The sequence below is a fragment of the Phyllobates terribilis genome, unplaced genomic scaffold, assembly GCF_046119375.1.
Source record: "Phyllobates terribilis strain yellow unplaced genomic scaffold, ASM4611937v1 Scaffold_3__8_contigs__length_932513732, whole genome shotgun sequence".
NCBI classification, from domain to species: Eukaryota; Metazoa; Chordata; class Amphibia; order Anura; family Dendrobatidae; genus Phyllobates; species Phyllobates terribilis.
Genome location: NW_027362763.1, coordinates 725,424,270 through 725,439,699, shown reverse-complemented (window position 1 = coordinate 725,439,699; position 15,430 = coordinate 725,424,270). Strand labels below are relative to the sequence as shown.

At 45.7% G+C, this 15,430-nt stretch overlaps 1 protein-coding gene across 4 annotated transcripts in view; it reads right to left on the bottom strand.

The window, feature by feature from the left end:
- Nucleotides 1–15,430, bottom strand: part of TTC7A (tetratricopeptide repeat domain 7A) — a 486,038-nt gene that overhangs the window by 334,240 nt on the left and 136,368 nt on the right. The window lies entirely within an intron of this gene.

The following is a 15,430-nucleotide window of genomic DNA, read 5'->3' as shown; positions in this document are numbered from 1 at the left end:
TCCTATTAACCTGACCCCTGGAGCTAAACTACCCAAGTCCAGACTGTATAATCTTTCTGGCCCTGCGAGACAAGCTATGAAGGATTTCATTGCGCAAAGTCTGGAGAAGAGACATATCAGACCCTCATCTTCGCCCATGGCGGCAGGGTTCTTCTTTGTGAAGGAAAAAGATGGTGGTCTATGTCCCTGTTTAGATTTCTGGGAATTAAATCAAATTACCATCCGTGTTCCATACCCTCTTCCTCTGATTCCTGATTTGTTCAGCCAGGCTGTGGGAGCTAAGGTATTCTCCAAGTTGGATTTAAGGGGAGCCTACAACCTGGTTAGAATCAGAGAAGGGGATGAATGGAAGACAGCGTTCAATACCCCGGAAGGACATTTCGAGAGTCTGGTTATGCCTTTTGGTTTGACCAATGCACCTGTGGTATTCCAGCATTTCATAAATGACATTTTCCATCATTTGGTGGGGAGGTTTGTGGTGGTCTATCTGGACGATATTTTGGTTTACTCATCTGATTTTGAGACTCATCGGGGGCATGTTAAGCAGGTGCTCCAGATATTAAGGGATAACAAACTTTATGCCAAACTAGAAAAATGTGTTTTCGCTGTTCGGTAGGTGCAGTTTTTGGGGTACTTGTCATCTTTGGGTTTTCGGATGGATCAGGAGAAGATCCGTGCAGTCCTTGACAGGGAACGTCCCAAGAACTTGAAGGCTCTACAACGTTTTTGGGCCTTTACTAATTTTTACCGGAAATTCAAAATTCATCCAAAATTACTCTGTTATAGTGAAACTCCTTACTGAAATTACTAAGAAGGAGTATGATTTTTCCAAATGGTCGGATGCTTCCCTCCAGGCTTTTTCTTCCTTAAAGAACCATTTTGCCACAGCACCTATACTCAGTCAACCCAATGTTTCTCAACCCTGTATTGTGGAGATTTATGCGTCGGATGTCGGGGTTGGGGCTGTGTTGTCTCCGAGTTCGTCCCCTGGTAAATGGCGTCCATGCGCCTTCTTTTCTAAAAAATTGTCTTCGGCTGTGAGAAATTATGACGTGGGTAATAAGGAACTTTTGGTGATCAAATTGGCATTTGAGGAATGGCGACATTGGTTGGAGGGGGCTGTCCATCCTATTATTGTTATTACTGAACATAAGAACCTGTCATATCTCCAGTCAGCTAAACGTCTCAACCCTAGGTAAGCCAGATGGTCCCTGTTTTTTACTTGGTTCAATTTTATTGTCACTTTTCGTCCAGGGGTCAAAAATGTCGAGGCTGATGGGTTGACCCGGAGCTTCCCTGGTGGTGGTGACCATGAGAACCCTGCCCCGATATTACAGAAAGGAGTAGTCATTTCGGCACTTTATCCTGAACTGGAGGGTGAGGTGCTGGAGGCACAGTGGGATGCCCCTGCCTCCTGACCTTCAGGAAAGTTATTTGTACCATCTGATCTGTGCCGCAAAGAAATTAAGGAACATCATAACTCTGTGCTTGCTGGGCATCCAGGTGGTAAGGCAACCGCGGACTTCCTCTCTTGTTGTTTTGGGTGGCCGGGGTTGCATCAGGATGTAATTGAACACGAGCTGCTTGCAGTATTTGCACGCGTTCTAAGGTTTCGCATACCGTCCGTCTAGTACTCTTATTCTGCTACCTATTCCTAGTAGGCCATGGACACACTTGTCCATGGATTTTATTACTGATCTACCGGTTTCTGCAGGCAAAACAGTGGTTTTGGTGGTTGTAGATAGGTTCAGTAAAATGGTTCATTTTGTCACATTGCCTGTGCTTCCAAATGCCAAGACACTTGCTCATATGTTCATAAATGAGATTGTGAAGCTTCAAGGGGTTCCCTCCGATGTGGTGTCAGATCGGGGGACCCAGTTTGTTTCCAACTTCTGGAAGGCATTCTGTTCTCGACTGGGGGTGCAGCTGTCCTTTTCCTCTGCCTTCCACCGTAAGTCGAATGGACATTCCGAGCATGTCAATCAGAATTTGGAGACCTACCTCAGGTGTTTCGTTTTTGAAAATCTGGAGGATTTGGCATCCTACCTTCCGCTGGCAGAATTTGCCATTAATAATCATCGTCAAGAATCCATTGGCAGGTCACCGTTCTTCGGTGCATACGGTTATCACCCACAGTTTGGTACCTTAAGTGGGGGAGGAGCTTCAGGAGTTCCTGAGGAGGAATGGTTTGCTTCGTTGCTCTCCTCGGTATGGCACGATGTGCTGGGTAATTTAAAGATCATGGGAGACAGGTATAAACATATGGCTGAAAGAAAACGCTTGCCAGGTCAGGACCTGAATGTGAATGACTTTGTGTGGTTGTCTACCAGGAATATGAGATTGAAAGTTTCTTCTTAGAAGCGGGGACCTAGGTTTATTAGTCCCTATAAAATAACTGCCGTCATTAACCCAGCAGCGTTTCGTCTTGAACTTCCTCAGGCCTTTAAAGTCCACAACGTGTTCCATAGGTCCTTACTTAAAAAATATGTGGAACCTCTTGAGCCCTCACCTCTACCACCGCCCCCAGTAATGGTTGATGGTAAGCTGGAGTTCCAGATTTCGAGGATTGTAGATTCTTGTCTCCAACATCGTTCTCTACAGTACTTGGTGCACTGGAAAGGCTATGGTCCAGAGGAGAGGATGTGGGTTTCGGCGTCAGAGGTGAACGCTCCCAGATTGGTTCGCTCATTTCACATCTCTTTTCCTGAGAAACTCGGTCCTGAGTGTCCAGAGGCCACTCGTAGAGGGGATGGGGTACTGTCACGGGTGTGTGAGAGGTGACAGTCGCCCTGCAGTTGGTTGCAGGAGATCTCTGTTTGGCATTACAGAGATCTTCTTAAAGGCTGTCTGTCTCTAGGACCCAGTGGCTACCTCCCTCTGGCTAATTAGCTCCCTGGCCTGGGTGTATGAATACCTGGTATATCTGAGAGGGGGGTGTCGGTGATATTCATTACTACTTGTGAGGCTTTAGCAAGAGCAGTACTTCGTTCCTCTCTGGAGCTTGAGGCTGTGTGCACATTTGTTTGGGGTCGTCTAAACCTAAGCAATTCCCCCGTTTGTCTACCCTTGTTGTCTATAGAGTTTAGTGGAGATCGACTAGTGCGCATCTCCTTCCTTCCCTAGCCTTAGCCATACGCCAGGGAAAATCAGGGCGAGGCACGCGTGTGGCGATTGGTGAAGAGCCAATATAGGAATGGTAGTTGAGATAGGGTGACACTAATCCAGACTAGGAGGTCTCCACTCCCCCCTTTCCCTAGTGTCTGGGCTCCCTTTCCCTCTTCCCTCTGTGTTGCACTAAGTCTTTCCCACACCTTGTGTGACAGCTGACTTGTAAATGCATGTGTATTTCTGTGGCTGGTTAAGAGAGGCAGTGTTTGCTAAATATGTTGATTAACCTTTGCGTTGACCTGTGGCTTGTTGACTCACAAGACAGGAGGATAAACTGCGCAAATTCATTAAATGCTCAAACAATAAGATCTGAGCGCTACCCTTTCTCCCAATCTATGACTGATGTGACCTTACACAAATGTAAATATAAACAGGGATGTCTGTAGTGTTGCAAGGAGAATCAAGGAGGAACAGAAAGACTTTACAAGGAGAATGAGAGGCATCCTTCAGGACAGTAGATGAATAGTATGGCGGCTCCATCCAAAGAGACACAGATTTGGATTCTACATGATTCCAGCCTAATGGTATACGGCCCTGACTGTAAACATACGGATCTGCTCCATTGACCATCAGAGAGCCCATGGATACATTTGGGGAGACTAGGTTGGGACAATGAAGTCACCTGGCCCCATGGATATGTTGTTTGGGGTTGCCATGTGGGACCCTCCGGTTGCCTGGAACCCATGGAGACCTTCGGAGAAGCCAGATGGCCCCATGGAAACTCTCGGAGAGGCCAGGGTGGGACCCTCGGGTCTCCTGGCCTTGTGCCTTGATGGAGTGCTAACTTCCTAACCTTGATGCTACCTTCTCTCGGTGGGGGCCCGCCAAAAGCGGGGGGGCCACTGGTTGAGATAGTTGGCCCTGGAAGTCCCAAAGTTGCAGCTGTTCTATCCCAAGCGGGCCAGCAGAAGGGTGAGCCATCTTGGGTATTTGCTGGGACTGTTCTATCTGTTTACTGCCTGTTTGTGGTTCAATAAAGTATTGCCATGCTGTTTTACCCTCACCCTGCGTTGTCTGAGTAGTATTATGTCTACCAGAGACCCTGTGTCTTCACAGTGCTGTTCACCAGAGGAAACCATCTAACTTGAAGGAGCTAGAGCAGTTTTGCCCTGATGAATGAACAAAAATCCCAGTGGCAAGATGTGGAAAGTTCATAGAGACTTATCCAAAGTGACTGCAGCTGTAATTGCTGCAAAAGGAGGCTCTACAAAGTACTGTCTTTAGGGGGGTGAAAAGTTATGCACACTGAAATTTTCAGTTATTTTTTCCTATTTGTTGTTTGCTTCACAATAAAAAGAAAACCAAATGTTCACAGTTAGAGGAATGTTCTTAACATGAACTGATGCAAACCCTCAGAAAAACCTGTGAAATTCCAGGTTGTGAGATAGTAAAACATGAAAAATGCCAAGGGGGGTACATACTTTGACAAGCCACTATATGTCTTCTGTATATGTAAGGAAAGCGTATCCTTTGCCAGTGACTGAGAGATGCCTGTAAAGAGGTGCAGGAGTAGCCCCTTATGAATGTAAGATGGGATCGTAACAGTGTGAATAAATATGACTACATAAGAAACGCTAACTGCATATCTGAAGTCTACACTTTGTAATATACTCTAAAGGGAGATTTATCAAATTGGTGCAAAGGAGAAGAGAAGTCGTCCATTGTTCATTCTATATGGGGTCGGTGATCATTTTAGGGTACATTTATATAAGCATTAGTGAAATCTGGCAGAATTTGTAACAAAAAAAGCCAGCCTTCCATGCCTTGCATTATGCTATTTAGACTCTTTTTTTTCCAATTCCAAGTAGTTTAAACTTAGTTTAAAGATACACCAAATTTATTTCGGTCGACCATGACAGCACCACGAGAGAGGGGATCCGCCCACTAAGGACAGGAAACCTACCGGCTTAAAAGGGGCGGCCCTCTCTTCTCACCTCAGTTTGGTTTCCTGTCCTTGATGGAGGGAACCTCTGACAGGCTTACCTGTGAAGATGTCCGGAAGAAGCATGCTGTCGAGCTTTGCCCCTGTCTGGGAACAGCAGCTTCAGTACCATCCTGTGCCCTTGGTTGTGGGAGCTGCGCCCCTGTCTGGGGTGGCAGCTCCAGCCAGATGGATCATGATGACGGAGGCTGCGCCCCTATCTGGGGACAGCAGCCCCAACTTGAGGTGGGCACAGCATTGGGGGGCTGCGCCCCTGTCTGGGGTTGGCAGCCCCAGACCTGCGCGCAGGACGCTGGGGGAGCGGCACCCCGGCCGGGGTAGGGGCGCCCCTAGCAGCAGGTGAACGCTAGCTGGAGCAGGCAGCTGGAGGGAGAAAATGCCGATTACATGAGCAGCTCCTCTATGACCGGCGTCGCATGCTTCCGGTCTTTTACTAGGCTGGGGGTGGGGCCTGATGCCAGGAGGTCATGTGACCAGACAGGAAGTCCGGTCCACATGCATACGGACGCCGCGTGAATGCTGAATTCTCCCCTCCAACCAGCAGATGGCAATGTAAAAAAAAAAAGAGGGGAAATTAAAGGGAAGTAGACGCTTCTATTTAAGCGTCCAGATATCGCTGCTCTAGGCTTCCCAGCTACTTCAGAACTCTATTGTTAATGGATTCTGAAGACGAGCAGCAGTAAATCCAGCGGCTGCCGCTTTCTCCATCTCAGCGGTCGCCTAGGGAGCCCCAGGAGACACGACCCCCTCGAGTCACCAGCAATTCTCGGACTGCAGGTAAACGAACCCGGTCCGGCCATCGTGACTCTAACAAGACGGACGAATCTGCAGCCCCTAGGAACGATCCCCCGGCTGAGAAAGGTCCTCCAGCTAAACCGGTACCGGCTATTTGAACTCTGGGTAAGTGATCTTCGAGAAAGTTCACTTGGGTAATAAGGTGTCCCTTCTTCTTATCCGTTTAGGGGAAGAAGTGTACCTCCAAAACAAAACAAAAGCAATGTGCGTTATGCGAGGCCCTATTGGTGGACTCATATTCCAAAAGACTGTGTCAGTCTTGCATAAACCAAACTTTGGCGGATGAGACCCCTAGTTTCGCCTCAGGCTTAAAAACCCTAGTTAAATCAGAGGTGAGCAAACTTCTCTCTAAAAAGTCTAAGAGGAAGGAAGCTAACCATGAGGTCTCCCCAACTCCTGATTATTCCCTATCATCAAAAGAGGAGGTGGACTCTGACGATTCATCTTCTTCATTTTCCTCATCTTCGGATAGTGGTTCAGGCCAGCACTGCTTTCCATTAAATGAAGTTGATGGGTTGGTTAAAGCGGTCCGCTCAACCATGGGCATTACGGACCTCAGACCAGAGAAGTCAGTCCAAGAAGTCATGTTCAGAGGACTGGGACAGAGGAAGAGAAAATGTTTCCCGTTTAATGATAAACTTCAGGGTCTAATCCATAGAGAGTGGCAAAAGCCGGAAAGAAAGGTTTCTCTCCCCCCATCCTTTAAAAGAAAGTACCCCTTTGAGGACTCGGCCTCCTCCTCCTGGGAGAAGGCTCCCAAACTAGACGCAGCCATAACTAAAGCTTCTAAAAAGTCATCTCTCCCCTTTGATGATATGGGGGCCCTTAAAGATCCTCTGGACAGAAAAGCGGATGTGTTTCTCAAAGGCACCTGGGAGACAACCGCTGGGGCTTTAAAACCGACAATTGCTGCGACTTGCACAGCTAGGTCTTTGATGGTATGGCTAGATCAGCTGGAATCGAAATTTAGAAAACAACATATCCAGGAAAGAGATCTTGTCTAGTATCCCACTCATGCAGGGGGCAGCAGCCTTCCTAGCGGATGCTTCCGCGGACTCTGTTAAGTTAGCTGCTAGATCGGCCGCCATGTCTAATGCAGCCTGTAGGGCCCTGTGGCTCAAGTGTTGGCCGGGTGACATCCAGGCTAGAACTAGACTTTGTGCTATACCTTGCGAAGGGGAACATCGGTCCTGTCCTGGATGAAATCCTAGACAAAGCAAGCGACAGGAAGAAAGGTTACCCTAGCCTGTCCATGCCTGCCTAGAAGCGGTCTTTTCACAGGAGAAGATTTGTGCGTAAAAGGCCACAGAGAGACCAGGATATATGGGAAGACCGTAAACCAAAAGATAGAGGTCTTCCGTTCAGTACGTCTTCTTGCACTCGGGAGCCCCGGAAATTGAGTCAATGACTCGTAGCCCAGGTAGGGGGGAGGTTGACGGGCTTCTTACCTGCCTGGACAAAGATTCCAGCCAGTAACTGGATCCTTAATCTGATAGGTTCGGGTCTGAGATTCCAGTTCCAAGCAGTTCCTCGTGGAAGGTTTATCTTGACTCCGGTCCGTTCCTCTATATCAGAACAACTCGCTCTTCAAGAAGAAGTACTGGACCTTGTTCAAAAAGCAGTTCTGGTGGAGGTCCTGGCGTCCGAAAGGGGGTTGGGATTTTACTCCCCTCTCTTTCTGGTCTCTAAGCCGGATGGTTCTTTCAGGTGTATTATAAATTTAAAAGCCCTGAATAAATTCCTGATAATCCCCACCTTCAAAATGGAATCGATAAGGTCAACAATAAAATTGCTGTTTCCACATTGTTACATGGTAGTTTTGGATTTGAAAGATGCCTATTACCATGTACCTATCCATTCAGATTACCAGAAATATCTTAAGAGTGGCCGTTGTTATAGATGGGGTCATCAAGCACTTTCAACACAGATCTCAAGATCTCTGATGAGAGTGGCGGATCATCTCTTTCAGGTCTAGGAAAGCCATCTTCGTTCCCTAACAGCCCTTTATATAAAGGGAAAAGAAAATTCAAGGGCAGACTATTTAAGCCGCTATACCCTGAGACAGGGAGAATGGGAATTAAATCAGGACATTTTCTCCCAAATTGTCCAAAGATGGGGACCTCCAGTAGTGGACTGTTTGCTACAAAGTTAAATTGGAAAACTCAGCTCTTCTGTTCCCTGGATCCCAAAGAAAAATCCCTGGCAGTAGACGCTCTCCAGATACCTTGGGGGTTCAGTCTAGCCTATGCCTTTCCCCCGTTAACCCTTCTTCCTATGGTTATCAGGAAGATCAGGGAGGACAAGGCGAGAGTTCTGCTGGTCGCACCCTTTTGGCCCAGTAGGCCCTGGTTCTCATGCCTCTGTTCCGGATCTCCTCTTCCAGGGTCCAATAGTCCATCCTCAAGTGTCTGGCCTCCACTTGACGGTATGGAACTTGAAGGGGAGCAATTAAGAATAAAGGGATTTTCCCAAGGCTTAGTGACAACCTTAATGCGTAGCCGTAAGCCTATTACAACCAGAATTTATGCGAGAACCTGGAAGAAGTTTTTATCTTTTTCCGGTGAGTCGGTGAAGAGGCTCCAATAAGTAAAATTCTAGAAATTCTGCAAAAAGGTCTTGAGTTAGGGCTAGCCACTAGCACCCTGAAGGTTCAGGTGTCTGCCTTAGGCGGCTGATATAGCTGTGATCTGGCGAGTAATTATTGGATTTCTCGTTTCATTAAAGCCACCTTTAGGTCCAGGCCCATTGTCAAAAGCAACTTGGTACCCTGGGATCTAAATTTGGTTCTTAAAGCCTTAACTGGTCCACCCTTTGAGCCAATAGAGTTAGCCACTCTTAAGTCCCTCTCCCTTAAAACAGCACTTCTGACATCTTTAACATCTGCTAGGAGAGTTAGTAAAATTCATGCCCTGTCTTCAGCCTTGCCCTTCACTCAGATCCTGTATGATAAAATTATTCTTAAACCTGATCCCGCCTATCTCCCTAAAGTAGCTACCCATTTTCACAGACTCCAAGAAGTAGTCCTACCCTCCTTCTGCCCTAATCCTTACACTAGACGTAAGGAGATGTGTAATTAGGTACCTCTTGGTCACCAGAGAGTTTAGAAAAGATAGTTCGTTATTTATATCCTACCAAAGCAGTCATCAAAGCAAAAGGTGGCTACTTTGAAGAACCTAGAATATAAGACATATTTTCAGTAGTTTCACACTTTTTTGTTAAGTATATAATTCCACATGTGTTAATTCATAGTTTTTATGCCTTTAGTGTGAATGTACAAATTTCATAGTCATGAAAATACAGAAAAATCTTTAAATTACAAGGTGTGTCCAAACTTTTGGTCTGTACTGTATATATATATATATATATATATATATATATATATATATATATATTTGCATGTGGACAAAACTGTGGGTACCTTCTGGTAAAGTAAGAGAAACCCACAATGGTCACTGAAGTAACTTGAAACTGACAAAAGTAATTTTCAATTTAGATTTACTGAATATCAAATAATGAGAATGGACAAAAATGATGATACCCCTAAAAAGGATTGAAAATAATTTGACTAAGGTGTGTCCTGTAATTAGCATCACAGGTCACTATAAACTTATAATCATGCAGTCTGCCTATTTATATGGTGAAAAGTAGTCACTGTGCTGTTTGGTATCATACTGGCACCACACTGATAATCACTCACAATGGGGGAATATTTAGGAGGGAAGACATGTGATGACCTGACTTGTTACACCGGTGGCTACTATTACAGGACCAAGCTGGTATCAGTGAGCTCTTCACCACCAGCCGTTCGGTCACATGTTAGTAAAGGCAGACAGCAAGGAGGGATTCCAGATCTTTTACACTGCGGTGAGGGGTTAGATGTTATACACCAGAGGAAAGGGATCGGATGTTTTACACGGGGGGCAAGGGCCCAGATGCTATACACCGGGGGCCAGGGGCTGGATGCTATACACCGGGGGCGATGGGTCAAATGTTATACACTGGGGGTGAGGGGCCAGATGTTATACACCGGGGGGCGAGGGGCCGGATTATTATTATTATTATTATTTATTATTATAGCGCCATTTATTCCATGGCGCTTTACATGTGAAAAAGGGGGTATAATACAAGAACAATTTCAATAATCTTGAACACAATGTGACAGCGACTGGTACAGGCGGAGCGAGGACCCTGCCCGCGAGGGCTCACAATCTACGAGGGATGGGTGAGGATACAGTAGGTGAGGGTAGAGCTGGTCGTGCAGCGGTATGGTGGAGCGGTGGTTACTGCAGGTTGTAGGCTTGTCGGAAGAGGTGGGTCTTCAGGTTCCTTTTGAAGGTTTCCACGGTAGGCGAGAGTCTGATACGTTGGGGTAGAGAGTTCCAGAGTAGGGCGGAAGCACGGGAGAAATCTTGTATACGGTTGTGGGAGGAGGAGATAAGAGGGGAGTAGAGCAGGAGATCTTGTGAGGATCGGAGGTTGCGTGCAGGTATGTAACAGGAGACTAGGTCGGAGATATATGGAGGAGACAGGTTGTGAATGGCTTTGTATGTCATGGTTAGGGTTTTGAACTGGAGTCTCTGAGCAATGGGGAGCCAGTGAAGAGATTGACAGAGAGGAGAGGCCGGGGAATAGCGGGGGGACAGGTTGATTAGTCGAGCAGCAGAGTTTATGATTGGAGGGGTGCGAGAGTGTTAGAGGGGAGGCCACAGAGCAGGAGGTTGCAGTAGTCAAGGCGGGAGATGATGAGGGCGTGCACTAGTGTTTTTGCAGATTCATGGTTTAGGAATGTGCGGATCCGGGAGATATTTTTAAGTTGGAGTCGGCAGGAAGTGGAAAGGGCTTGGATATGTGGTTTGAAGGAGAGTTCCGAGTCCAGGGTTACCCCGAGGCAGCGAGTTTGAGGGACTGGGGAGAGTGGGCAGCCATTGACTATGATGGATAGGTCAGTTGGGAGGGTTGAATGAGATGGCGGAAAGATGATGAATTCTGTTTTGTCCATGTTAAGTTTTAGAAATCTAGCAGAGAAGAAGGATGAAATAGCAGACAGACATTGTGGGATTTTGGTTAATACGGAGGTGATATCGGGTCCAGAGAGGTAGATCTGTGTGTCATCAGCATAGAGGTGATAATGAAAGCCATGAGACTCTATGAGCTGTCCCAGGCCTAAGGTGTAGATGGAGAAGAGCAGGGGTCCTAGAACTGAACCTTGGGGGACACCGACAGATAGGGGGCGAGATGAGGAGGTGGTGTGTGAGTGGGAGACACTGAATGTCCGGTCTGTTAGGTATGAGGAGATCCAGGATAGGGCCAAGTCTGTGATGCCGAGAGATGAGAGAGTCTGTAGTAAGAGGGAATGGTCCACTGTGTCAAAGGCAGATGACAGGTCTAGGAGGAGGAGGACAGAGTAGTGTCGCTTAGATTTGGCGGTTAGTAGGTCGTTTGTGACTTTAGTCAGTGCAGTTTCAGTAGAATGGATGTTATACACTGGGGGCGAGGGGCCAGATGTTATACACCGGGAGACAGGGGTCGGATGTTATACACCGGGGGACAGGAGCTGGATGTTATACACTGGGGGCGAAGGGTCGGATGTTATAGACTGGGGGCGAGGGGCCGGATGTTATACACCGGGGGACAGGAGCTGGATGTTATACACTGGGGGCGAAGGGTCGGATGTTATAGACTGGGGGCGAGGGGCCGGATGTTATACACCGGGAGGCGAGGGGATGGATTTTATACACCAGGGGTCGAGGAGCCTGATCTTATACACCGGGGGCGAGCGGTGGATGTTACACCACAGGCGCGAGGGGCCGGATGTTAAAACACTGGAGGCAATGGGACTGAAGGAAAAACCTGAATTTAATTATTAAGACGAGTGTCCCAATACTTTTGTCTGTATAGTACATGTATATAAGACACCTCTCTGTTATATATACACACCATTGCCACTTCTGGTCCAAATACTGTACCATCACTATTTCCAATTATACAGAGGACTACATTGTATTCTGGAGTATAAAGCTTCAATTAGCAGACATTCCCATGTGAAAAAAAGCAGCAAATAAAAATCATTTGTGTTATCTGGAAAACATCCAGCAGTGTAACCGCTCCTTAATCCAGAAAATCCTCCGTTATTTGTGTTGATTATTATGTTATATAACAAACGGTTTAACAGGGCAGGTTATTGTTATGAAGAATTAATAGGCTTACAAATTATTGGGATATGACTGTATTCTGTAATAAAGCTCGTGTTATTCAAGAATTGGTATGAAACGGAGATTTCGAGAAGTAGACTTCACCCCGCAGTATAGAATGAGAAGTGGGACACTACAAGACTGGAAACACCACCCAGTTGTACCCCTATATATCTAGATAAACCATAAAAACAACCCCAAAAAATCTCAAACTGATAACTGCAAAAGCAACATGTCAAAATAAAGTTACGGTACCCAATGTGATACCTTATGACCCTCCCATTTCCATATTCTCTATGAGGACAATGGACACCATAGAGGGGGTAATCAGCGACTCCTGCTCTGGCCGACCCAGTGCCTCCATGACCCATGGAGAACGCCAGTGTCTGCAGGCTTAAACCGCAGCCGTCCGACTGCAATTTTCGATAATTTTTTTTGCTTCGATGTTCACAGTATGGGCTAAACATTATGATATTTAATTAGTACGGGCAGTTACGGACACATACCAAATACAGTATATATATATATTTATTTATTTTTTACATTTTGTGTTCCAGAAAAAGGGGGGTGATTTGAACTTTTTTTTTTCCATTTCTTAAAAATATTTTTTATTGTTTTTTTTTTTTTCATTTAATGGTAGGTCCCCCTAGGGGACTTGAACTTGCGATCACTTGTACAATACACAGCAATACTGTAGTACTGCAGGGCATTGTAAAATGACCAATCTTCTATGAAGCCCAGCTTGTGTCCAAACATGGCAGACGTGAGGGTCTTCAGTGGACCATGCAATTGGCATCCTGTAATCGCATTGCATTTACGAGGGGCGGCCGAAGGTCAATGGGAAGAGAACCCCCCTCACTCATTTCCAACTAATTAAATGCTGATGTCATGCGATGTAAACGAACTCCTGAGCCTGCTCCATACATGCAGCACATGTGGCAGATGTCAGCAATAGAAATATGGCCGCATAAAGCAGTGTACCGATATTAGCCCTGCTGGAAATGTTCCTTTAATTTGCCCCAAAAAGGGCAACCAACCATGAAAAACTGGAGAACAATCAGAAATAATCAGAAACTACAATAAATAAATGGCAATTAACATTTTTAGGCACAAAAAAGGAGGATGCATTTGTGCATTATATCTGTTACATGCAAAGAGGGTTACTCAGTGCGACATGCCACACCAGCGACAGTTGGGAGTCTATTAAGTATGGGAAGCATATGTGCCGATAAATATATCTCCAAAGTGACAATTCCGCTCGCAGGAGCCTGTGCGCACTGGGGAAAGTGCTGACAATCTACTCCCTGTACCATATTGTGTGAATCTTGCTAGTGTCACATCCTTCAAAGTGACATATTGCCGCTGATATCTCTACATTACTGAACTACTCCATATGACGTACACCGAGGATAAAATGCACCTAAATAGGCTACGTTCTCTTATACACGTGTCTCTTCTGCGCCTGTACAGTAGCAATCTTTCAATCCGGTAACAGGTGCTGGTAAGTGGCGAATTACTAAATATTCTGGATAAATAAAAGATGGACATGCCATTTTTCAATGACTTTTCTTAAAAGCGGTTGGCATGTAAGGGTTAATTTTGCGCTCGCCGGTAAGAAGATAGAAGAGAACGATATCCACAAATGTGCATTATTAGTCAACGCGTTTCAAAGTTCCAAACTTCTTCATCAGGACAAACCACAGTGGTTTATTACTCCACATGTTTTGAAGTTCCAAACTTCTTCATCAGGCAAACAAGAGTGGTTTATTAGTCAATGCGTTTTGAAGTTCCAAACTTCTTCATCAGGACAAACCACAGCCATTTATTAGTCAATGCGTTTCGAAGTTCCAAACTTCTTCATCAAGACAAACAATAGTAGTTTATTAGTCAATGTGTTTCGAAGTTCCAAACTTCTTCATCAAGACAAACAATAGTAGTTTATTAGTCAATGTGTTTCGAAGTTCCAAACTTCTTCATCAGGACAAACCAGTGTTGTGGTTTGTCCTGATGAAGAAGTTTGGAATGTTGAAACGCGTTGACTAATAAACCCGCATTCATTAATATCGTTCTCTTCTATCTTCTTACAGGCAGCGCAGAATTAACCCTTACATTCCAATTACCTGTTATCTAAGCCATGGTTCTGCAGCAGCCTTGAGCCTTTTAGTGGTTGTGGTCACGCAACCACACCAGGTGAGTATCATTGCCTTTGGTCTCCCCATTGTTACTTGGAAAAAACCCTATTTGCGCATTGTTATTTCAGTTTTTCCCATTCTCTTAAAGGGGTTGTTTCACTAGAGTATTTTATGGTACATCGTAAATGTCTGATACAAGAGGTTCCCAGAGATGGCACCCACACCTACCTCCAAAACCTGCACCTATCTCCATATGGGCACCGTCCAGCCATCAGTGGGTGGCGAGGTGGCAACGCAAGAGTCAGCTCTCTCAATTTATTGCGCTAGAAGTTTTGAATACAGTATTTGCTCATCTGTATTTGGAAGTCCTATAGCAATGAATGGAGGGAGCTGCCACTTCTCCACTCAAGGGCGGTCAAAAGCCACACACAAAATGGAACCAATCTGGGTCGTCCCAGAAGTGTGAACTGCATCTGTCAGACATTTATTACATATCCATTGGAGATGCCATCAATATGTCTCTTGAGACAACCCCTTAAACTCAATATATAAAGTATAGAATTGAGAAAAAGATTCCCAGGATCCTTGTACAGCAGCCATGTTGGTAATCCGCTGCTGCTGGACTGGAGCACTGTGAACCTCCTACTGCCTGCAGCAGCCTCTGATTAGTAGCTCCCCATGACGTCACACGTGCCGCAAATAAATGACATTGCAGGACCTAGAAATGATGCCGGCGGTAGGAGGAGGCTCGTAGTCCTCTAATCCGGCAGCCATGGGCTACGATGTAGCTGCTGCAACCAAAGTTTTCGCTCAACCCTGATAAAGCGGTAGCTCCATTTAAAATATCCTAAAATGACATAAACCCTTAAAAAATATTATTTAGTGCAGATCATATTGGGACTAAAATAGCTTCAGAAGAGGGAAGAGACATCGCAGAGCTACAGGAGTCATTTGGCTCTAGCTTTAGTTTTGCACAGGACTACAGGTTAGTCTACTGAATCACATTGAGGGAACAGGGATGATCAGGGATGATCTGATAACCCTATACCTATATATCAGCACGGTAGTTGCTTATACACATGCGTTCCTTTTATTTTATATACCTAGCTTTTGCATTATGTAGGCGTACGGCATATAAGACTGGATCTGCAGTGTGATGCCCGAGCAAGGTATAATACTCATATCACTAACGTGGGTGATGG